Raw genomic sequence first — 24,132 nt, 5'->3', positions numbered from 1 at the left:
ATAAGCAAGTATAAATTCTGTAAGCAAATCAAGAGGACACCTAGTACTTTATCTGTCAGATTTGTGGACAAGGGATGACTTTAGGAACTGAGAAGATATAGACAGCATTATAAAATGTAAAATAGTTAATTTTGATTATATTAATTTAACATTTTTTGTACAAACAAAACCAATACAACAAAATTATAAGGAAAGCAAAAAAATGGGGGTAGGATGGGATTTACAACAACTATCTCCGATAAAGGCCTCATGTCTCAAATATATAGAGAACTCAGTAAAATTTACAAAAATACATGTCATTCCCCACTTGATAAATTGTCAAAGGATGTGAATATGCAGTTTCAAGACAAAGAAATCAAAGCTATCTCTAGTCATATGAAAAAATGCTCTCAATCACAATTGATCAAGAAAAAATAAATTAAAACAATTCTGTGGTGGCAACTCACACTTATCACAGTGGGTAATCTGACAAAAAAAGGAAAAAGTTGAATATTGGAGGGGATGTGGACAAACTGGGAAACAAATGCACTTTTGACAGATTTTTGACCTGATCTAATCATACTGTATAATAATTTGGAATGATGCCCTAAGAAAAAGGTGAGGAACTTGTGCTTTCCAGGCCACATATGGCTTAGTAGATCTACAGATCTAGATCTACAATGATCATCTAAAATGATCTGAAGAGTTAGAGGGCCACATGTGGCTTTGAGGCCCCCTCATTTTATTCTCAACAGTATTAATCCTTTTGATATCATTCTCAAGGGGTAGGGATTTTAAGTTTTGTATATTAGGCTCTAGAGTTGTGAACTGCAGATTGTAAGTTCACTTGCTTAATCATAGGAAACCAGCTAGAAAGACTCTACCCTCATTTTTCTTTGTTATGCTGACTAAGCCGAATGTAAAAGAATAATTTTAGACTATAAGCAAGAGGGAGTATTGTAAGCAAATTAAGACAGCACCTAATACTTTTATCTGTCCGAATTATGGACAAAGGATGCCTTTAGGACCAAAAAAGATATAAAGACCATTACAAAAGGTAAAACATATAATTTTGATTATATTAAATTAAAAGTTTTGGCACAAACAAAACCGATACAACCAAAGTTATAAGTAAATCAAAAAATGGGAGTGGAGTGGAATTTACACCAACTATTTCTGATAAAGGTCTCATTTCTCAAATATATGGCAAAGTGAGTAAAATTTATAAAAATACAAGTCATTTCCCAATTGAAAAATGGTCAATGGATATGAACATGCAATTTTCAAACAAAAAAAAAACTTTCTAGTCTCATGAAAAAATGCTCTTAACCACTCTAGATCAGAGAAAAAGAAAATAAAACAACTCTGAGGTGGCATCTCACACATATCAGAGTGGCTAATCTGACCAAAAAGGAAAATATTGGATGTTGAAGGGAAAATGTGAAAACTGGGACAAGTGAATTCTATGGTATTAGAGGGAACTATGGCTTAAGAACTAAAGAATAAGTTCAACCCTGGTCAAGGACTGCCTTTTTCTATAAAAAAAATTCAAGGACTTTTTTGTGTAATTGCTTAAGAAGGGGTGTAAGCTCAGAGATGGCCTCACCCACAGATATGACTTGAAATACAAGGTAATTAAAACTCACACAAGTTGGTCAAGTGGCTGTTAGCCTGTTATACAAGTTATCACTGGAGTGGTCACTGCACTAACCCACCCTTGCTTGTTGAAACTAGTCTTTGTGTGCCACAATGACTCTCTTTATTAACTAAAAAGTATACCTAGTCATAGAAGCTTTGGGGAGGAGGGATTTACCTCCCTCAGTTGACCAGACCTATGAGACCTGTTTAGCCTTGTACTGCTCTTTCCACTTCTTCAACTCAGTGTCATTGTAGGGTACAGGATGCTATTGCCTTAGCAAGTGTCAGGAATTATATCCATGTATAGTAACAGAAGTTCACACAAACAGTAAATGGTTGGATTCGAGATATGATTTCATGACCTTCCAAATCATCTTATCCTGTGTATTATTCCATTCTGGCTGGGATTGATCCAAGTTCCTCAAACAGCAGTGCTGTGGAGTTTCACAATAATCTGTCAGCAGGGCTATATAAACCTCATAACTCACAATCAAATAACTTGGAAGAAGACTCTGCCGCTCTCTTTTCCTAATGGTGAGTTATTATTATTTTCTAATTTATTAAAACAAAATATACTAGGTGATGTTATTTTAGTCAAATTCATTTCAAATCCATCAGTTCCTAGAAAGTCATTTATCTTGTTACCCCTGATAATATTTTTTGCCTTTCACTTAAAAAAGTATTTGTTTCATTTTTTATTTATGGAATAAAACAAGCATTTCCATAACATAGTATAATAAAAGATGATTGCATGTGAAACTATAAATCTACTATGTACAAGTTACTATTCCAGAGAAGGCCACCATTAGACACACACATATGTATGTATTTAAAATTATTTTATACACACTTCTGTTATCAGTTCTTTCTCTAGATGCAGATAACATCTTTCTTCATATGTCCTTTATAGTTAATTTAGGTATTTATAATAGTCAAACTAACTGATTTGCTCAAAGTCATTCTTAAAACAAAATTGCTGTAACTATATACAATTTTCTCTTGGTTCTGCTCATTTTGCTCTATGTTATTTTGTGTAAGTCTTTCCATGTTTTTATAATGTCATTGAGCTGATCATTTCTTACAACACAGTAGTATTCCATCACAATTATATACCACAACTTATTCTGCCATTCCCCACTTGATGGGCATCTCTGCAATTTCCACTTCTTTGTCACCACAAAGAGAGCTTTTTAAAACATTTTAGAACATGCAGGTTATTTTCCTTTTCCCCTAATCATCTTTGGCAGCAGATCTAGTAGTGGTATTATTGGGTAAAAGGATATAGGTAGTTTAATAACTCTTTGGGCATAATTCCATATTGCTCTCCAAAATGATTGGATCAGCTCACAATTCCACCAACAATGAATTATGTCCCAATTTTTCCATATCTCCTCCAATATTTGTGTCTTTCCCCTTCAATCATTTTAGTCAATCTAGTAGATGTAAAATGACAGCTCAAGGTTGTTTTGATTTTCATTTCTCTAATCAATAATGATTTAGAGCATTTTTCATATGAGTTATAAATTGTTTTGTTTTCTTCATTGGAAAACTGACTGTTCATATCCTTTGACCATTTACCAATTGGGAAACTCCTGGTATTTTCAAATAACAATAGTTTATATAAGGATTATCACATACCAGGCCTTTTCTACTAGGGCTTAAAAAAGGATTTAAAGAATTTCAAAGGCCAGTTTTCAGAAGAGTTTAAAATGTTTGGTATATGACTTTTTTATTAGAATTTGAATTACTGAAATATATCAGCAAATTTGTTAACATTTCATGCTAATTAGGAAAAGTTCATATGTCAAATTGAATTCCTATACAAGCCAAGCACCATGATAAGCATTACACTATCATGTGCTTCTCCCGACAACTTTCATGCAAATATTTATTATCCCCATGTACATGCAAAGACTGATTTAAACTTCTAATATACTACAATTACAATATAGTTTTAAAACTAAAAATTTAAGTCCAATGAATTTTTAAGTTATAATTACTAGTGGCAATTATTTTAATTATTTTTCAATTTACTTATATTAAAAATCCACGGTGACCCTTCTAGCACCCATTACTGCTTTTATATTTTTTTGGGCCATCCAAAGAGTGAAAACAATTCCTTTAAATTACTTATCCTTTATCATAACTGTTTTAATGATAATAAAGAAATAATCCTTTCCATATCAATCAGTTAATTAATATACATTTGTCAAATTTCCTACTTAATGATTGTCAAGAGATGCATTGCTTTAAAAATTCACTAAATCTTTTTTTTTTTTTTGGTTTTTGTTTTTGTTTTTTTAATTCCAGTGGAATCAGATCTCCTTTTTCAAAAACAAACTCTTTACTTTCAAATCTTGCATTCACACTGGGTCAGTGAAAACAGACTCCAACTTTCCTGAAACTTTCTATGCATGCTTCTCTCACCCACACTTGGTTATGCTGTTATTTGCTAAACTGTCATCTTTTCTTTCATTTTATGAAACCCTTCAAAACTGGACCTTTCTCATCTACTTAGCCAACATTTCTCTTACTTTTCTTCTACTTGTTTAAGTCTTTATTTCCCAATTGTACAGACTTAATCATTACTCCACTGAATTTTGCTTTATGCTTCAACCTAAGTTTTTGTTACACAAACCCAATTAATTGCAACATTGCCACCCTTTTTGATTCTTAAAGACTTATAAATGCATAGTTCTTTTCAATATCTTCAAAGTCTTATAGTCAAATACACCCAAGTTCAATTTACTGAGTATAACTGCAAAGTTTACAAGGTCCCACCTAGTTCTTCATCAATGACCTCAGAGAAGAAGTTATCTATTTCTTCAAAGATAACTTCTTTAACATTGGGAAAAAAAAAACATTCATCCAGTTACTCCACAAAGGAGTTCACTTGACAGCAACCAACTATTGGCATAGGAATGTCATGGATATTGGTAGCTTAAAGGGTCTCTGCTGGTCCTTTTACAACAAGAAGATATTATTACTACCTACTTTAATTTCCTTATGGTTCAAATTAACAGAAATCCTCACTTCACTAATTTAAATTTGAGTTCACTTACATGAAAAATGGTAATAAATACTAATTGTAATCATTTTTAAATCTCAAATTTCACAAGAGTTATTAACTGTCAAGATTTCAAATTTTAGGGTCCACTGTTATCATGTAGCTTCTGTTTTAATTCTTCAAAATCAGCCCATGTTGAAAAGTGATGGTGATGCTACAAACTGTTGAGGTGTGATTGTGAGTGTTATATGGTTCTACTTAGTAAGTTAAACAACAATACTTGTTACTAACATATACTGGTACATTTATACAATTTCTTGATGTTTAAATAGACTATTATATCAATTTCACTAACTCTTTGATACTTAAGCAGATTATTGTTTTTATGATCTATAATTAAAATTAATAATATAATAATATATTCTGCTCCATCCTTTTACCTTTACCCTATGTGTGTCACTCTTTGCCAAATGTGTTTCCTGTAAACAACATATTGTAGGATTCTGGTTTTTAATCCATTCTGCTATCTGCTTCCGTTTTATGGGAGAGTTCATCCCATTCACATTCACAGTTATGATTACTATCTGTGTCTTTTTCTCCATCCTTTTTCCCTCACTTATGCTTTTTGTTCTCCTTTCTCCTTTCCCCCCCTCACTAGTGTTTTGCTTTTGACCACTGCCTCCTTCAGTCCCGCCTTCCTGCTATTAGTCCTTTCCCTTTTCTTCCCCTTTACCCTTACTGCTTCTTTGCTCCCTTCTATCCCCCCTCCCTTTTCATTCCCCTTTTCCCTCCTATTGCCTATAAGGCAAGTTAGATTTCTATACCTGACTGATTATGTTATTCCCTTCTTGAGCCAAATCTGATGAGAGTAAGGTTCAAACAATGCTCATCCCCCTCCCTTTTTTCCCTCCGCTTTAATAGGTTTTTGTGTCTTTTCCTGTAATGTAATTTCCTGTAATGTAATCCTTGTCTGCCTCCTACTTTCTCAGTAGATTTTCTTAGATCAGACTAATCCACTTACTTGGATCCATTTAACCCACTTGATTAGATTTTTATCATTACATCAAAGTCAATTTATATTCACCACCTTTATGTGTACTCCTTTAACATGGTGTAATAACAATACAATTCTCAAGAGTTGCAAGTGTCATCTTCCCTTGTAGGGATGTAAACAGTTTGCCCTTATTAACAACATATTGTATCTTTCTGTCCCATTTATCTTTTTATGTCTCTCTTGAGTCTTGTACTTGAAGATCAAATTTTCTGTTGAGCTCTGGTCTTTTTATCAGGAAAGTTTAGAAGTCCCCTATTTCACTGAATATCCATCTCCTCCCCTGAAAGATCATGCTCATTTTTGCTGGGTAGTTGATCCTTGGCTGCAATCCAAGCTCCTTTGCCTTACAGAATATCATGTTCCACGCCCTGCAATCTTTTAATGTAGAAGCTGCAAGGTCCTGTGTAATCCTGACTGTGGTTCCATGATGTTTAAATTGTTTCTTTCTGGCTGCTCATAGTATTTTCTCTTTGACCTGGTAATTTTGGAATTTGGCTATTATAATCCTTGGCATTTTCAATTTGGGATCTCTTTCAGGAGGTGAGCGGTGGATTCTTCCTATGGCTATTTTACCTTCTGGTTCTAGGACTTTAGGTCAGTTTTCCTTTATGATTTCCTGAAAGATATTGTCCAGGCTTATTTTTTCATCGTGATTTTCAAGCAGATCAATAAATTTTAAATTGTCTTTCCTGGATCAATTTTCCAGGTCAGTTGTTTTACCAATGAGGTATTTTACGTTTTCATCTATTTTTTCATTTCTTTGTTTCTGTTTGACTGATTCTTGCTCTCTCATAGAGTCATTAGTTTCCATTTGCCCAATTCTAATTTTTAACAACTTGTTTTCTTAGATTTTGTACTTCTTTCCCCAGTTGGTCAATTGTATTTTTAAGGGATTTGTTTTCTTCAGTGTACTTTTTTTTCCCACTTGGCCAATTGTATTTTTTAGGGACTTGTTTTCTTCAGTGTACTTTTTTTCCAATTGACCAATTGTATTTTTTAAGGACTCTTCTACCTCTCTCATTTGACTTTTAAATCCTTCTTGAGCTCTTCTAAGAAGGCTTTTTGGGCTTCTGACCAGCTCACATTCCTTTTGAGCTTACAGATCATTGTCTGTTGACAATGTTGTTCTCTTCAGAATTTCTGTCTTGATCTTCACTCTTCTCATAATATGAATCTATGGTTTGTTTCTTTTTACCCATGGTGTTTCTTTATTCCTTGGCCTTTAAAGAGACTGAGCTCTCCTTCTGGGGAGCAGAGGGCACTGACCCAAACTTCTTGTGTTGAGAGCCTAGGTCTTGGTCCCTGACTTTGTGTGCTACAGGTGTTTAGGGCCTCTGATGTTGGCATTTGGAGGCTGTAGGGTTCTGGCAGCTTACCTGGTGTTGGGCTGGAATCAGCAAGGCTGGAACTTTTGGGAAATTCTAGGCTGCCTGCTTTTCCTTTCCTTTAGCTTTCTTTAGTTCATTTTAGATGGATGTTGCAGGGTGGTTATCTTTCTAGGGCCTTTTGTAGTGCTGCTTCCCTTAGTTTTGCGGAGATACTGGGAGACTCCTTTGCTGTAGAATGCTGAGGCACCTGGTGGTTTTCTGAGCTGGTTCCCGCACCCTCACTGAGGCATTTGTTGATGTTTGTCTGCTCTACCACCTGGGCTTCAGGATCTCCTTCTGGTTGGTAGTTGGAGGCTGTATTGTTCTGGCAGCTTACCTGGTGTTGGGCTGGAATCAGCAAGGCTGGAACTTTCAGGCAACTCTAGGTTGCTTTCTTCAGCTACTTTCAGATGAATGTTGCAGGGTGTTTGTCCACCTGGGGCCCTTTGTAGTTCTGTTTCCCTTATTTTTGCTGAGGCACTGGGAGACCCGTTTACTGTAGAAGGCTGAGGCACCAGGATCGCTTCCTGGTGTGCTAAAATGGGATTTTCTGGTAGTTGGCTAGGGTGCCTCCCGTTCTGCACTGCTTCCCTTCCCCCAGAGCAAGAGGGGTCTTTCCCGTTAATCCCTCAAGTTACCTGGGCTGCTGCACTGCTGCTCCTCATCTTTCTTCTGGTTCAGCTGTTCCAGGGTTTTTCCTGGGGTGATATTTTCTGGGCTTCCAGAGCTTGATAGGGGAGAGTGAGAGCAATTACCTTTCTACTCCACCATTTTGGCTGCTGGAAGCGGAAGTCTGGTCCTAACATAGTTAATTTGAAAGAACAAAAAGAAAAACACAAAAACAAACTTTTGTTAGTCAAGACCTGAGTTCAAGTCCTGCCATCCCTATGTAGTTTTCTGAGGATCAAATAAGACAATGGCAGTAGTTCATTCAATTCAATTTGCACATAAGGAAACCAAAGCCCAGAGATGTTTTAATTGACTTGTCTACCGCCTCTGATTTTAGACTAGTTACTGTCCTTGGAAACCTCACGAGGAAGAGATGGAGACCCAGCTCCTGTGGACCCTGCTCCTCATCACCTTCTCAGGGTCTACGGCCCAGACAGGTAGAAATGCACTTCCTGGCTTGGGAGCTCCTTAGTGGGTCAGGGAAAGGGGGCTAAGACAGGCATAAGATAGGTGAGGTTGATGGGCATGCCAACAGAAACACACCAGGCTAGAAAAACAGAAAACTGCCCCAAACACTGGAAAGCTTGATGTTGGCAATCCTGGCAGAAAGAAAAGCAATTTAGGGCCTTTACCAGAAGGAATTGTCATAAAATTATTTAATCTCAGTTTATTCTTTACTTGTCTTCAGTTGTTTCTGACTCTTTGTGACGTAATTTTGGATTTTCTTGGTAAACATACTGGAGTGGTTTACCATTTCCTTCATCAGCAAACAGGGTCAAGTGACTTATCCAGGGTCACATAGCTAATAAGTGTTTGATACCACATTTGAACTCAGGAATATGAATGTTCTTTACTCTAGGCTTAGCATTGTATCCCCTATACCGCCTAGCTTTAGGAGGGCCTTATCTAATTCAATCCCTACCTGATGTATGAAGGTACACTATAATTCTATAGAGTTCTATAGTTCTCCAGAAGGTAAGTGATTGGCTCCTGACTGTCTTTTTAGCACCCTGTCCCAGTCACAGCTTTAATGTCTCTCTTTTATTCTTCCCTCTATGATCTCACAAGGGGCTCCCTCTCTGTCTTCACTGGCTCTTCTGCCAATTGCTGAGAATCTGGGGCTTTTTATTAGGCTAGCTACAAGCTCTAGAGCATAATCTTCTCCTTTTCCTTTTCTTCTTTTCCCTAAGAATTAAATTATTCAGAGAAACCAGATTCTCCAGACAGATGCTGAGTGTAACTAAAGTTAGTTTACTTAAGTATGAATATGGGGTACAAGCTATATGTTAGAAGGGCAGGTCAAGGAGGGACTTAGAATCCAGATTTGGAGAGTAGCCTCACTAAGAGACCACTCATTTCTTGATAATAATTCTTCACAATCATCTAATTTATCTCTGTCACCCAGTATCATCTGTTGCTTATCTTCATTTTATCCCATATGTATCTTATTTGTGCTTAATTGTTTGCATGTTATTTCCCTGTTAGATTTCTTGAGGGCAGAGATTTCTGTATTTTGCCTTTCTTTGTATCCCCAGGGCTTTGCAGAGTATTTAGAACACAGTAGACACTTAATGAATGCTTGTTGACTGACTGACCCAATTCCAAATGTGCCTGCCTCCAAACCATCCCTCTCTGGCTATGCAGATCATCAGCATTGCCTTTCTAGTTCCACTTAGCTTCTATTCCTGGATCCAAGGAGATCCTTCTGTAGGCAACGTTGATCTACAAGGAAGTAGTTGGCTTTATCTGGTTCCTCAATCATAGCCTGGCAGTAGGACCTTTCTAGACCCCACCTCACCCTACCTCTTTTTGCTTTAGCATTGTTCAATAACTACCGACCTCTTTCTTCTAATACTATGATTTTGGGAACCTACAGTGTTCTGTTATTCCTCATCTTGTGTGGAGTTGTATTGGAGGGGGTGGGGGAGGGAGATAGTACACTGTAAATTGTGAAATTAGTTAAGGATAGATTCATGGGTAAAGTAAACCCCAATGTCACATTCACAGTAACCTGAGACCTTTTCTTCATTAATCAGCTAGAGAGTTAAACTACTATTTCTTCCTTGCCTAATCGCCATTGACCCAACAATATACATATATGTATATATATATACACATATATATATATACACATATATGCGTGGGTATGAAGGTGTCAATGAATAAGGATATTTGTGTGTATGTATATATATGTATGTACATATATATACATACACACACATATATGTGTGTGTGTATATATATATGTATGTATATGTAGTTAAAGCCAAAATTCTTGGTCAATTTGCTGCAACTGAGGTGACAATTCAGACTTGTCCTAGAAGCCTGCCCCAACCCTATGATTCAATCATTCTTGAGGAGATCAATCTCTAATCCCCTGAATTCAAATGAACTTTGAAGTTTCCAGTGATGAAACCCTGGTAAAGTCCCTTAACCTTTCTGTGATTTAATTTCTTTATCTGAAATACAACTGTGTGTGTGCATCCCAGCCTAGTTTCCATATGGCTGAATTGATTAAACATTTACTGAGCACTATCCATAAGTCCATGTCTTAGATAATACAGCTACAAAGATGAAATAAAAAAGCAGTCCCTGCCCTCAAGGAGTTTAGGTTCTACTGTTCTGACTCCAACACTCCTATTCATGTGCAGAGCAACACTGAGGAAAGTATAGGCTAACTCTTCCCATAATTCTTCATCCACAGACCTTTGGGGTAAGGTATTTCTCTTCCCAAAACTGACAGCTAATTCCTATGTGACTCTGACCCCACTGCTGAACAAACAACTACAGAGCTTCACTGTGTGCCTGTGGACCTACTCAGAGCTGCATCGTGGCTACTCTGTGTTCTCCTATGCCACCCAAGCTTCGGTAAATGAGATCCTCCTCTTCAGGGATAGAGTTGGACAGTACAGTTTGACAGTTGGGGGAGAAGAGGTTACTTTCCAAGTGATTGAGTGACCTCTGACCCAGGGAATATCTGTGCCACTTGGGAATCAGCCACAGGGGTTGCTGAGATGTGGATGAATGGGAAACCCCTGGTGAGGAAAGTTTTGAAGGTAGGATACACCTTGAATGAAAATGCCACAATCATTTTGGGACAAGACCAGGATTCCTACTGGGGTGGGTTTGATGTAAATCAGTCCTTCGTTGGGGAGATTGGGAATATGTATATGTGGGATTATGTACTTTCACCTAAGGAGATGAAAACCAGTTGTCATTGTGGCAATGTCTTAAGCTGGAAGAAGCTGAAATATGAGAAGTATGGCTCCATGTCTATTGCTCCCCATCTTTGGGTTTGATTCCCACTTTCCCCAGAGAATGTGAACAAGACAAAATAAGATGAACTATCTTGAATTATTATACCATTTGAGATTAAAAGTGTTGATGCATGATCCTGGCTTTTGGTGTTTCTTTTGTTTTGCTGAGTTTCCCAATGGACAGTCAGGTACCTTGGGTCAAATAAAAACTTGGAGAATGCCTTCTCTTTACAGATTGAGTATATACATCTCTCAGGCTGAGTTGAGCATGGCCTATGAAAATATACTGTAACATTTGGATCTTGGATGGGTTGCTTTAAGGAGGTCAAAGCCAAATTCTGGTCCTCTTTACTACAACTGAGGTGGAAAAGCACACTATTTCAGAATCCTTCCCCTATGCTTTGGGTTGAGTCATTTTTGAGGAGAAGATTTAGTCCTCATCTGAGTGTGCATCTTGCCTCATACATTTACTGGCTATTTGACCATAGAGAAGTCACCTAATCTCTTTCATTTTCTTGCTCTGTTAAATGAGAGGGTTTGACTCAATGGCCTCCAAAATCCCTTCCAGCACTAAACTGATGATCCTATCACCTTCACTGGGGCTTGGAAGATTGTCAATGATCACTGTGAAGGTCCTGACTAAAATTAATGTGAGTTATTTCTTTGTAGTCTGTGGTTCAGAACCCCAAGGATACAATTTATGTGAACTGGATTTAATCTTGAGGAGTATCTTCCTAAGAAATTCTTTCTTTTCCTTGTGTTACTCCCACCCAATGTTCCCTCTATGAAATCTCAGAATATAGTTTAAGTATAGCTGGTATCTAGGTTTCCATGATATGGGTAAAATAATTCCCAGCTCCTTTACTAGGACTCAGGGTATCAATGTATCTAGCTGGTACAGAATGGCATTTATTCCATTATACAAAAAATAAAAGAAATACACACAGTTGTCAGATAGGGAGGGAAGTTAGGAGACCCTTAATTAATAGATTTCTCCCAAGCTCGGTTAATGTGGTCACAGAAACTAAGGGGAAGATAGGAGAGACAAAAAGACAAAAAAAGAAGCAGGGGTGGCAATCCTGATCTCAGACAAAGCAAAAGCAAAAATAGATCTTATTAAAAGAGGTAAAGAAGGAAATTATATCCTGCTAAAAGGCACCATAAACAATGAAGCAATATCATTACTAAACATTTATGCATCAAGTGGCATAGCATCCAAATTCTTAGAGGAGCAATTTAGGTAGGTACAGGAAGAAATAGACAGCAAAACTATACTAATGGGGGACCTCAACATCCTTCTCTCTGAACTAGATAAATCTAAGCACAAAATAAATAAGAAAGAAGCTAAAGAGGCAAATAGAATTTTAGAAAAGTTAGATATAGTAGACTGCTGGAGAAAATTGAATGGGAATAGAAACGAATATACTTTTTTTTCTTGGTAGTACATGGCACTTACACAAAAATTGACCATGTACTAGGGCATAAAAATCTCACAATCCATTGCAGAAAGGCAGAAATATTAAACGCATCCTTTTCAGATGATGATGCAATAAAAATTATATGTAATAAAGGGCCATGGAAAGACAGATTAAAAGCTAATTGGAAATTAAATAATCTAATCTTAAAGAATGAATGGGTCAAACAACAGATCATAGAAGCAATCAATAACTTCATTCAAGAGAATTACAAGAATGAGACAACATACTAAAACTTATGGGATGCAGCAAAAGCAGTTCTTAGGGGAAGTTTTGTATCTCTAAATGTTTAAAAAAATTTACTGAATTAAAAAAATAACACCTGTGGATAAAGAAAACATTCAAGATTATCAAAGGAAATAATAAAAAATTGTAAAACAAGGAAGTTTAGCAGTATCAGATCTTAAACCATAAGGCAATAATTATCAAAATTTATGGTATTGACTAAGAAATAGAAAATAGATCAATGGAATAGAGTAGACATACAACTTACAGCAGGAAATAAACATAATAACCTTGTATTTGACAAGTGTAAACAGTTAAGATTTTGTCATAATAATTCATTATTTTGTAAAAATTGTTGAGAAAACTGTAAAGTAGCATGGCAGAAATTGGGCATGGACCAATATCTTATGCCATTTACCAGAATAAGTTCAAAATGCATACATGACCTAGATATAAAGAGAAATTTTACAAGAAAATTAGAAGAAAATAGGATATATTACTCATCAGACTTATGGATTGGTGAACAATTTATGATTAAACAAGAGATAGAAAGTAAAGTTAGGTATAAAATGGATAACTTCAATTACATTAAATTGGAAAGTATTTGTACAAATAAAACAAATACAGCCAAGATTAGAAGGAAAACAGAAAATTGGGGTAAAAATTTATAGTTTATCAGATCAAAGTCTCATATCTAAAGTATATAAAGAAATTTGCCTAATGTATAAGAATACAAATCATTCCCCAATTGATAAATAGTCAAAGGATATGAATAGCCAGTTTTCCAATGAAGAAATAAAAAAAATTTATAATCATATTTAAAAAGTTCTAAATCATGATTGATTGTAGAAATGCAGATTAAAACAACCTTGAGATATCATTTTATACCTACCCGAATGGCTAAAATGATAGAAGGGGAAGTGACAAATGTTGGAGAGGTTTTGGAAAGCCTGCAACACATTCATTGTCGGTGGAATTGTGAACTGATCCAATCAATTTGTAGAACAATCTGGCACTATGCCATTGAGTTATTAAACTACCTATACCCCTTGACCCAGAATTACCACTATTTGGTCTATGTTCTAAAATGGTTTATAACAGGTCTCTTTTTTAGTGGCAAAGAGCTGGAAATTGCAGGGATGCCCATCAATTGGGTAATGGCTGAACAAGTTATGGTATATTATTGTGATGGAATATTATTGCACTATAAGAAATGATCAGCTCAGTTATTTTAGAAAAACATGGAAAAGCTTGCATGAAATAATAAACAGTGAAATGAGCAGGACAAAGAGAACATTATATACAGTGACAGCATTATTGTTTTTAGAATATCTTTTAATGAATAAGTTATTTTGACTATTATAAATACCCAAATTAACTATAAAGGTCATAGGAAGGAAGATGCTATCTATATGCAGAGAAAGAATGATAAATAGAAGTATGCATAGAATAATTTTACATACATATGTATATTTGTTTTATATTTGAAAGGAATATTAAGTTGTGAATAGTAGATTGAAAATTTCATGTACAATCATCTTTTTTATTGTACTATGTTGTGGAAATACTTGCTTTATTCCATAAATTAAAAGTAAAATAAAATAAAACAAATAAGAAATACACAGGACAAATTAGAGGTAGTATCAGAGGGGAGACATTAAGATTAAGGAGAACTGGGAAAGGTTTCATGTAGAAAGTGGAACTTTAGCTGAGACTGGAAGAAATCTAGAACACAGAGATGAGAAAGGAGAGAGTTCCAGTCATGAAGGACAGGCAGTGAATATGTCCAGTGTCATGTGCTCAGAGTCAAAATGCCCAGAGTGACCTATTTGAGGAACTGCAAAGAAGCTAATGTGACTGGATAAAGATCATATGGAGGTGTATAAGGTGTAAGAAGACTGGAAAAGTAGGAAGAGACCAGGTTAGGAAGGGTTTTATAAGACAAACAGAGAATTTTATATTTAACCCTGAAGGTAACATAGTTTCTGGGATGGGGGAATTAACAGCTGGGAAGATCATAAAAGCTGTCCTATAGAAGATCATTCCTGAACTGTCATTTGAAGGAAGCTAAGGATTCTTTTAGGTGAAAATGAAAAAGTAAAGAATCCCAGGCATGAGGCACAACCTATGCAAAGACTGGAGAGGAAAGCTATTGAATGTGTAACAGCAAGCAGATTAGGTTGTGACTAACATAGAATGCATAAGGGGAAGTAAGGTCAGATGAGTTTGGAAAAATTAGTTGAGGCCAGATTGTACAAAGCTTTAAGTATCAAAAATCAAGAAATTATATTTTATTCTCAATCCTAGAGGTAAAGAGGGTCCACTGATTCTTCTTCAGTAATAGTAACATGCTCAGACCTGACCCTAAGAGATACCAATTTGTCATCTGTGAAAAGCATGGTTTGGAAAGGAGAGAGCCCAGATTCTGGGAAGCTAATTAGGAGGCTCTTGTAATACAGGCAAGAGGTAACAATGGTCTGAAATGGGGAGGTTACTGTTTAAGGGGAGATAAGTAGGGAAACATATATAGGGCACAAATAAACATACACACACATCTATCTAGTGCAAATGTCCCTTATCTAACTTTTGAGGGACAAGAAAATAACCTTATAAAACTCTATAACTTGCTCTGCTAGACTAGCCTTCAAAGAACTCAGAGACAATGGTAAGAGATAAAGGCTTAACAAACAAAGAGTATTTTGAAATGCCTCTTTCCTAGCTAATAAGTTTGTGCTTACAGTAACGGAAGCTATTTGGGAAAACAGAAATTTAGCTATACATCAACTGACAATGAGATCTCAAATTTCTATTTGAAATAACAATCGATATATTTTTTGAGAAGAAAAGCTTCCTGGCTCTAATCTTTTACAGAAACAAAGATTCATTCAAAGAAAAGTCCATAGGAAATTGAGCGAGCAATATAGTTTTTATTAGTTATTTGTGACAGATTGGTATGGACTAAATGTAGAGGAGGTGATTCATTTTCATTCTTAGAGTTTCTAATGTTTTTGCAATCTATAGGGAGAGTAGGCTGTTCAGTAATCAATAGATAAATTAACCAATGAAGAGATGTAACAAATATTTTGGATCACCAGAGAGTACTCTGACTACACACAAATGAACCACTCCCTCCTCCTCCTCTCCCACAGACCCGACTTTATCTGGCCTTGGGTGATTGGTGCTAGGTTCTAGAGTTGGAGTTCCTAAACTTCTTTGGGTCATGGTTCCCTTTGGCAGTCTAGTGAAGTCTTCAAACTCCTCAGAATGATTTTATTTATTTTTAAATATTTATTTTTTTTGTTTTTAACATTTAAAAAATCGTTGCAAATTCTTTCTCCTTCCCACGCCCCTCAAACCACTGAAAAGACAAGCTATATGATATTAATTATATACGTGAAATCATGCAAAAGACATTTCTGTATTAGCCATATCACAAAAAAGCAAGAAAAATAAATAAGAAAACTATATTTCAATTTACACTCAGAGTACATCAGTTCTTTCTCAGGAGGTGGATACCATTTTTCAACATATGTCCTTCAAATTGGCTTGGATTGTTGTATGGATCAGAGTAGCTAAGGCTTTCACAGTTGACTATCATTACAATATTGTTGTTACTGTGTACAATGATCTACTGGTTCTCCTCACTTCACTCTTCATCAATTCACATAGGTAGTCTCAGGTTTTCCTGAAACCATGCTCCTTTGTCATTGCATACAGCACAATAGTACTCCATCACAATCATTTGCCACAACTTGTTCAACCATTCCCCAATTGATGGGCATCCTTTCCGTTTCTAATACTTTGCCACCAAAAATAGTTGCTATTAATATTTTTGTACATATAGGTCCTTTTCCTTTGATTTCTTTTGGGTACAGACCTAGTACTGATATTGCTTGTTCAAAGGGTATGCACAGTTTTATGACCTTTTGGGCACAGTTGCGAGTTGTTCTCCAGAATGGTTGGACACAGCTCCATGAACTGTTCATTAGTTTCCCTATTTTCCCTCATCCCTTCCAGCATTTGTCTTTTCTGATAGGTGTGAAGTGGTAACTCAAAGTTGTTTTAATTTGCCTTTCTCTAATCAATAGTGACTTAGAGCATTTTTTAAAAATATGGCTATAGATAGCTTTGATTTCTCCTACTGAAAATTGCTTCTTCAAATTCCTTGACAAATATCAATTGGAGAATGGTTATTTTTATAAATTTGTTTCAGTTCCTTATATATTTTACAAAGGAGGCCTTTATCAGAGAAACTTGCTGTATTTTTTACTATTTCTTCATTGTCTATGGCTCCCCTTTCATAGGTTTTTATACTCAAGCTCTTTTTTTGTTTTGTTTTGTTTTCTCATTTTTCAAGCCTACTTCTTGACTTTGAACTTCATGTTAAAGTTTGGCTCTGTTCACCTAGATAATGTCCTAAGGCTTCAAGATTTTTTGTTCTTCAATTTTCAGAGCTAGTTCTGGGGACATGCAAGTTCTTGATACTTCTAACGTGAGATGATCTGAGGAGAGGTGTGGTCACTGTTCTCCTAGTCTGCTCTCTGTCTTTAGTAAGGAAGGTTTCCTGCTCCCCTGCAGCCTCAAGCCCTAGTGCTCCTCTTGGTCCTGGAATTATGACTAGGTTTCCTGTTCCCCTTTAGCTAAAAGTGTTAATGTTCCTCTCTGCCTTAGAACTACAACCAAGGTTCCTGCTCCCTTGTGACCAACCACACGTGCTCCTCTCCACCCTGGAACTGCAACCCAGAACTGAGCATAGGCAATAGATATGCCAAATATCACCAGCTATACCCAATGCCAGACAAAGGTCCCATGTAATATGTTTCTGACAACTTGTCTGAACTCCTTACTGTCTCTGTGATGAAAGCTCCCAAAACTGTGTCTGCCACTATAACAGGTGATGCCAAGGCTTTCCACTGCTGCTGCCACTATGTGTGCTCTGGGCCAGTCCCTACCCAAGTGTCACGGATCTTTCCTGCTGACCTCCTGTCTTAAGTTGGAAGTACATTTCACCATTACCTTTTATGAGCTCTGCTGCTCCAAAATTCTATCTGAGTCATTGTTTTAAAATTGTCTGGAGGGGAATGTTGGAAGAATTTGTTTGGGTTGCAGTTTCTAGTCCACCATCTTATCTCCACCTTCCACCCACCTCCAAATGATTTTAAATGAATAAAATAAAATATATGTTTATTTTAAAATGTAAGTAAAATTATGATTACACATAGGGGTATAAAGAAAAATAATTATGTTTGTGAATTGAAAGTTCTAGAAGGTGCCTCAGTATCCTAACATCACAGAACCGGTGTTTTCATTGATCACAAGATCCATGCCCAAGGAAGAGCAATATTTTGAAATGATTTTGCTGACTCAGGCCAGAAGAAGTTGAGAGAATGCCTCCAGCAGTCAGGCTGCATCTGGACATGAACATGGTGGGACCTATGCTATGCAAGAATTGAACTTAGTTTTGAGTCTCCTCTCCTCCAGTGACTGAGGTGGTATAGGGGAGAATACATGCTCAGGAGGTTGGGAGGAGATGGCTTATTACTTAGCTCAGTTCCTGCATAGAATTGGTCCTATCACGTTCATGTCCAGATGTAGCATGATCGTCAGAGGAATTGTCTTCTCAGCTTCTAGTAGCTTGGATCCACAAAGTCACTCTCAAAAGTCTCTTCTAACTCCTTGGGGTAGTAATAATTCACTGGCTATAAACCTGGACTCTAGAAGGTCAAGATTCCAAATTACCTTCTGGATCTTTCAAGCTCACAAGGCCAGAGGATCCACTCCTTCTACTTAAAACAGAAAATAATAAATACAGAGGCCAAAAACCATGTCTTGTTCCTTGGGGCCACAAGATCTCATTGGAGAGAAGATCCCAAGGTCTCTCCCTTTATGGTATTGTCTTCCTCATTGTCATGAGCATTAACAAAACAGTCAGAAGTACTGATGCCAATGAAAACTGATAAAATATCTAAGACCTTTTAAATGCCTCTGCAGTCAATCAAAGAGCTTTCCATTTGCCATAAGATTAGCCAATCAGAGCCACTTATACATGCTCCACATTCTCTCCAAAGCACTTCTATTCCATGTAACTATGGCTCTTCCAGAAACAGACTCCCTAGACTTCTCCACATAATGGCATGATGCTCATGTGCCAAACTTCTATTATACATTGAAATAAAGTTATTAAGATATAGTTTTTTAAAAAATATCAAGTTCAGGAACATGAGTTAAGAACCCCTGTTCTAAAAAAATAAAGAAAAAAAGAATCTCTGTTCTAGAGATACTTAAATACAAATAAATTTGTGATTTCTTTGATTTAGATGTTTGTTCTCACAATGCATGTGGCAACACATCTCTGCCTTCTTATCCTGTAAAACTCTTGTCCTAATCTTTTCATATGTTGTCTACAGAGCACCCACTCATCATTTCAGAAGACTGCTTTGTTTTCTCCTGACTGCAAGATGGTACAGAAGATATTCTAAGACTGACTGCCTCTTATTCCTTGCCCTCACCAAGGGAAGAGCCCATCTTCTTTTTCTAGCAGGCATTTCTTCAATGACATTTGTAACTCCCATTCCTCTTTGAAGTTCATAATTGATTATATGTTTTAGCCTGCTTGAACCCATTTAGCTATTCTTGACTTCCATGTCACACAGCAATAAAAAATAGTGTTAGTTTCTAGCACCAGTAGAACATTGATCTTTCTTCTGAGTTCCAACCCAACATTACCAATTGATTATTGAACATTGCCCACTAGATATTTGGTAGACTTGTAAAACTCAACATCACTAAAACAGAATTCATTATCTTTCCTCCCAAGTCCAGCCTTCTTCAGTACTTCTCTATTACTATGGATGACATTGTTATTCTTTAATTATCCCAGGTTCACAGCTTCTCAATCATTCTTGATTCCTTATCCTCCCTCAACCTACTTATTCAATTAGTTGCCAAGTTTTACCAGAACTGTGTTTGCATCTCTTACATTTTCCTTTCTCCTTACTTACATGGACATTACCCTAGTTCAGACCCTACTCATCTGTTACCTGGATGATTGCAATAGGGTTTTGATTAGTCTTCCTACCTCAGACCTCCGCTTTCTCCAATATATCCTCCACACAGCTGCCAAAAATGCCTTTCCTAAATCACAGGTTTGAACATGTCCCCAGCTCAATAAACACTAGTACAGGGGTGGGGAGACTAAGGCCTCAAGGCCACATGTGTCCTCAAGGTGCAGGTTCCCCACCCTTACTCTAATGGTTCTCTAAAATCTCTAGGACCAAATATAAACTCTTTATTACATGCTGAAAGTCCTTTACCACCTTTCTTTTACCTGCTTTTCTTGCATCATTTTGCATTAATCCCATTTATATACACTTATAATTTTCATTGACTTGGTTCCAACTGCATATATACATTTATAGAGTATCCCAAAATCTTAAAGCAGTTTTACACTATTAAAAATTAAAATTACATTAAGACTTTTGGGTTGTCCTGTATATTATCCTGATTCATTTTTATGAAAATAAAAGCCATACTTCCAAGAAATAAATAACCAAATAATATGAATAGGCCATTTGTCAAAGAAGAAATCTAAACTCTCAACAACCATATGACAAAAATGCTCCAAATCACTACTAAACTCATATTTAAATACTTCTGAGGTTCTACCTCACATGAATCATATTGGCAAAGATATCTAAAAAAGGAAATTGATAATTGTTGGAAGGTCTATTAGAGAATAATCATACTAATGTACTGTTGGTAAAGCTATGAAACTAACCAATGATCATGGAAAAGAATTTGGAACTATACCACCAAAATCACAAAATTGTGTATACTCTTTAACCTAGAAATGTCACTAATAGACCTTTTTCCTTAAAAAAAACCGAAGGAAAGATCTACATATATAGCAGTTTTTTTTCAGAAAAAAAACTGGAAACAAAGTGGATATTTATAAAATATAGAATGTTTGAACAAAGTAAACGATATGAATGTGATGAAATATTATTATAGCCTAAGAAATGATGTAAGGGACAGATTCATAGAAACTTGGATTCATTGAACTTTATTAGCTTAAAACTGCTCTCAGACCTTTGGAATTCCCTGTAGAACCTTAAGTAAAGTGAAGTGAGAAGACAATTTATACAATGACTATAACATTGTAAAGGAAAATATCTTTCACCTAAGAACACAGTGACCAATTACAACTTCAGAAAGGTGATGATGAATCACGCTTTTCACCTCTTAGCACAGAGTTGAACTAAAGGTGCAGAGAGAGACATTCATTTTCAGTCATGGTCAATGTATTGCTGTTTTTTTTAATTAATTTATTTTTGATTTATCAACAATCACTTCCATAAACTTTTGTGTTTTAAATGTTTCTCCTCCTCCCTCCCCAACTGCCTCCCCAAGACGGTATGCAATCTGATATAGGCTATACATATACATTCCTGTTAAACCTATTTTCACATTAGTGATGTTGTAAGGAAGAATTAGAACCAATAAGAGGAACCATGAGAAGAGGAAACAAAACACAACAGAAGAAAAAATAGCAAATAGTATACTTCAATCTGCATTCAAACTCCATAGTTCTTTCTTTGGATGTGGATAGCATTTTCCATCATGAAGCCTTTGGAGATGTCTTAGATCTTGTGTTGCTCAGAAGAGTTAAGTGTATCAATAAATCATCGCACAACATGACTGTTACTGTGTACAATGTTCTCTTGGTTCTGCTCACTTCACTCAGAATCAGACCATACAAGTCTTTCCAGGTTTTTCTGAAGTCTGCCTTTTCATCATTTCTTATAGTACAATAGTATTCCACTACATTCATATACCACAATTTGTTCATACATTCCTCAATCAATGGGCATCTTCTCAATTTCCAATTCTTTGCCACAACAAAAAGAGCTGCTATAAATATGTTTGTACATGTGGGTCCCTTTCCCATTTGTGTGATCTGTTTGGGATAGAGCCCTGGAAGTGCTATTGCTGGATCAAAGGGTATGCCCCTTTGGGCATATTTCCAAATTGCTCTCCAAAATGGTTGGATCATTTCACAACTCCACCAATAATGCATTAATGTTCCAATTTTCCCACATCTTCCCCAATATTTATTATTTTCCTGTTTTGTCATAGTGGTCAATCTGATAGATGTGATGTGGTACATCAGAGTTGTTTTAATTTGCATTTATTTAATCAATAGTGAGTTAGAGCATTTTTTCATATGACTATAGATGGCTTTAATTTCTTCATCTGAGAACCACCTGTTCATATCCTTTGACCCTTCATCAAAAGGGGATGACTTGTATTCTTATAAATTTGACTTAATTCTCTATATATTTTAGAAATGAGGCCCTTATCAGAGAGACTGGTTGTAAAAATTCTTTCCCAATTTTCTACTTTCCTTCTAGTCTTTGTTGTATTGGCTTGGCCTACCCATGAGCAACTGATATTTTACCAATTATTTAGATCTGACTTTATTTGTGTGAAAAGTGTTTTGTTATTGTGTTCATAGAGTTCCTGGGTTTGTTTTGGTAGGTTGACGCCTACATATTTTATAATGTCTACAATAACTTTAAATGGGAATATCTCTTTCTATCTCTTGCTGTTGGGCTTGGTTTGTAATATATAGAAATGCTGATGATTTATGTGGGTTTATTTTACAGCCTGCAACTTTGCTAAAGTTTTTTTACTCTTTCAAGTAGTTTTTTTACTTGATTCTCTAGGTTTCTCTAAGTATATCATCATATCATCTGCAAAGAGTGATAGCTTTGTTTCTTCTTTGCCTATTCTAATACCTTCAATTTATTTTTCTTCTCTTATTGTTAAACCTAAAGTTTCCAGTGCCATATTGAGCAACAGTGGTGATAGTGGACATCCCTGTTTCACCTCTGATCTTATTGGAAATGCTTCTAGCTTGTCCCCATTACATTTGATGCTTACTGAAGGTTTTAGGTAGATACTTCTTATCATTTTAAGGAAGACTCCATTTATTCTTGTGCTCTCCAGTATTTTTAATAGGAATGGGTATTGTATTTTGTCAAAAGCTTTTCCTGCATCTTTTGAGATGATCATGTGATTTCTGTTAGTTTTGTTGTTGATATGATCAATTATGCTGAGAGTTTTCCTAATATTGAACCAGTCCTGCATTCCTGGTATAAATCTTACCTGGTCATAGTGCATTATTCTTGTGATAAGTTGCTGTAATCTATTTGCTAATATTTTATTTAAAATTTTTGCATCTATATTCATTGGGGAAATTGGTCTATAATTTTCTTTCTCTGTTTTGAGTATTCCTAGTTTAGATTTCAGCACCATATTTGCATCATAAAAAGAATTTGGTAAGACTCCTTCTTGACCTGTTTTCCCAAATAGTCTATATAGCATTGAAATTAATTGTTCTTTAAATGTTTGATAGAATTTGCTTGTGAATCCATCTGGCCCTGGAGATTTTTTCCTAGAGAATTCATCAATGGCTTATTCGATTTCTGGCTTTGTGTACTGGGGCCTCCAATGTTGGCAGTTGGAGGCTATAGGGTTCTGGCAGCTTACCTGGCCTTTGGCTTGCCCAGGGTCATACAACTAGTGAGTGTCAGAGGCTGAATTTGAACTCGAGTCTTCCTGACTCCAGGTCCATTATTCTATCTATGATGCCATCTCGCTGCCCCTGATTTTGAGGATACAAAGACAAAAATTAAACATACCCTACCATTGAGGTTAAAGATAAAAAGATGCATGTATATAAGAAGGCATACATAAAATACGTACATGAATATAAGATAATGGAATGGGGTAGGCTAGCAGATGGGCATATGAATAAAGGACTCATGGAGAATGTGGTACTTGAGGTAAACTTTGAAGCAAATTAGAGATTCTAAGAAGTGGAGCTTAGAAATAAATACATTTTAGCCCATTCAGAGGCAGGGAGAAAGGATAGAAGGTGTGTCTATGTGAGAAATAGGGAGAAGGACATTTTGAGGCCATTTTGAGGTGTGTCAAGGGGAATAATGTAGAACAAGGCTATTATTCTATGGTTATAGGATTCTTAATCATTTTTTAAGATTAATCTCCATTTCCTATCAGCAGCTCTGCTTGGTTTCAACTCTATCATTGAACACCATGTCTCCTCCAGAATAAACTGACTAATACCTGAAATCTCATTTTTATCCAGATTGACCCAATTTTGATACCCAACACTTTCTCAACATTCTCACTTGCTGTTTCCCTCTTACTGGAGGGCTGGAGGGTGAAGAAGTAACTGACTTTCCAAACATTACTTTATACTGGGCTCAGATCAGAATTTGCCCAGTGACTCTATTTTCCATCACTACTTTTTTATTTTGACTCCATGGAAAATCATACCTCCTGGACCCTCCTTCTCTTCCCTCTACGGGCTTTTAGCTTAATTTCTGTGTTGTCTTCCCCCATCAGATTGTAAACTCCTTGAGGGCAGAGACTGTGT

The 24,132-nt window shown here is 36.2% G+C and overlaps 1 protein-coding gene across 1 annotated transcript in view; it reads left to right on the top strand.

Annotated features, from left to right (window-relative positions):
• Positions 1-2,046: 2,046 nt before the first annotated feature.
• The window catches only part of LOC114026397 (olfactory receptor 10J1-like), a 267,452-nt gene continuing 245,366 nt past the window's right edge, over positions 2,047-24,132 (top strand). Inside the window, 1 exon segment of the mRNA XM_027840088.1 lies at positions 2,047-2,151. The gene's annotated coding sequence lies outside the window, so the exon portion shown is untranslated.

Source organism: Vombatus ursinus, unplaced genomic scaffold (genome assembly GCF_900497805.2).
Source record: "Vombatus ursinus unplaced genomic scaffold, bare-nosed wombat genome assembly UNPS02014838.1, whole genome shotgun sequence".
NCBI classification, from domain to species: Eukaryota; Metazoa; Chordata; class Mammalia; order Diprotodontia; family Vombatidae; genus Vombatus; species Vombatus ursinus.
The sequence above is the reverse complement of the archived record's forward strand: the minus strand, read 5'-3'. Positions and strand labels throughout refer to the sequence as shown.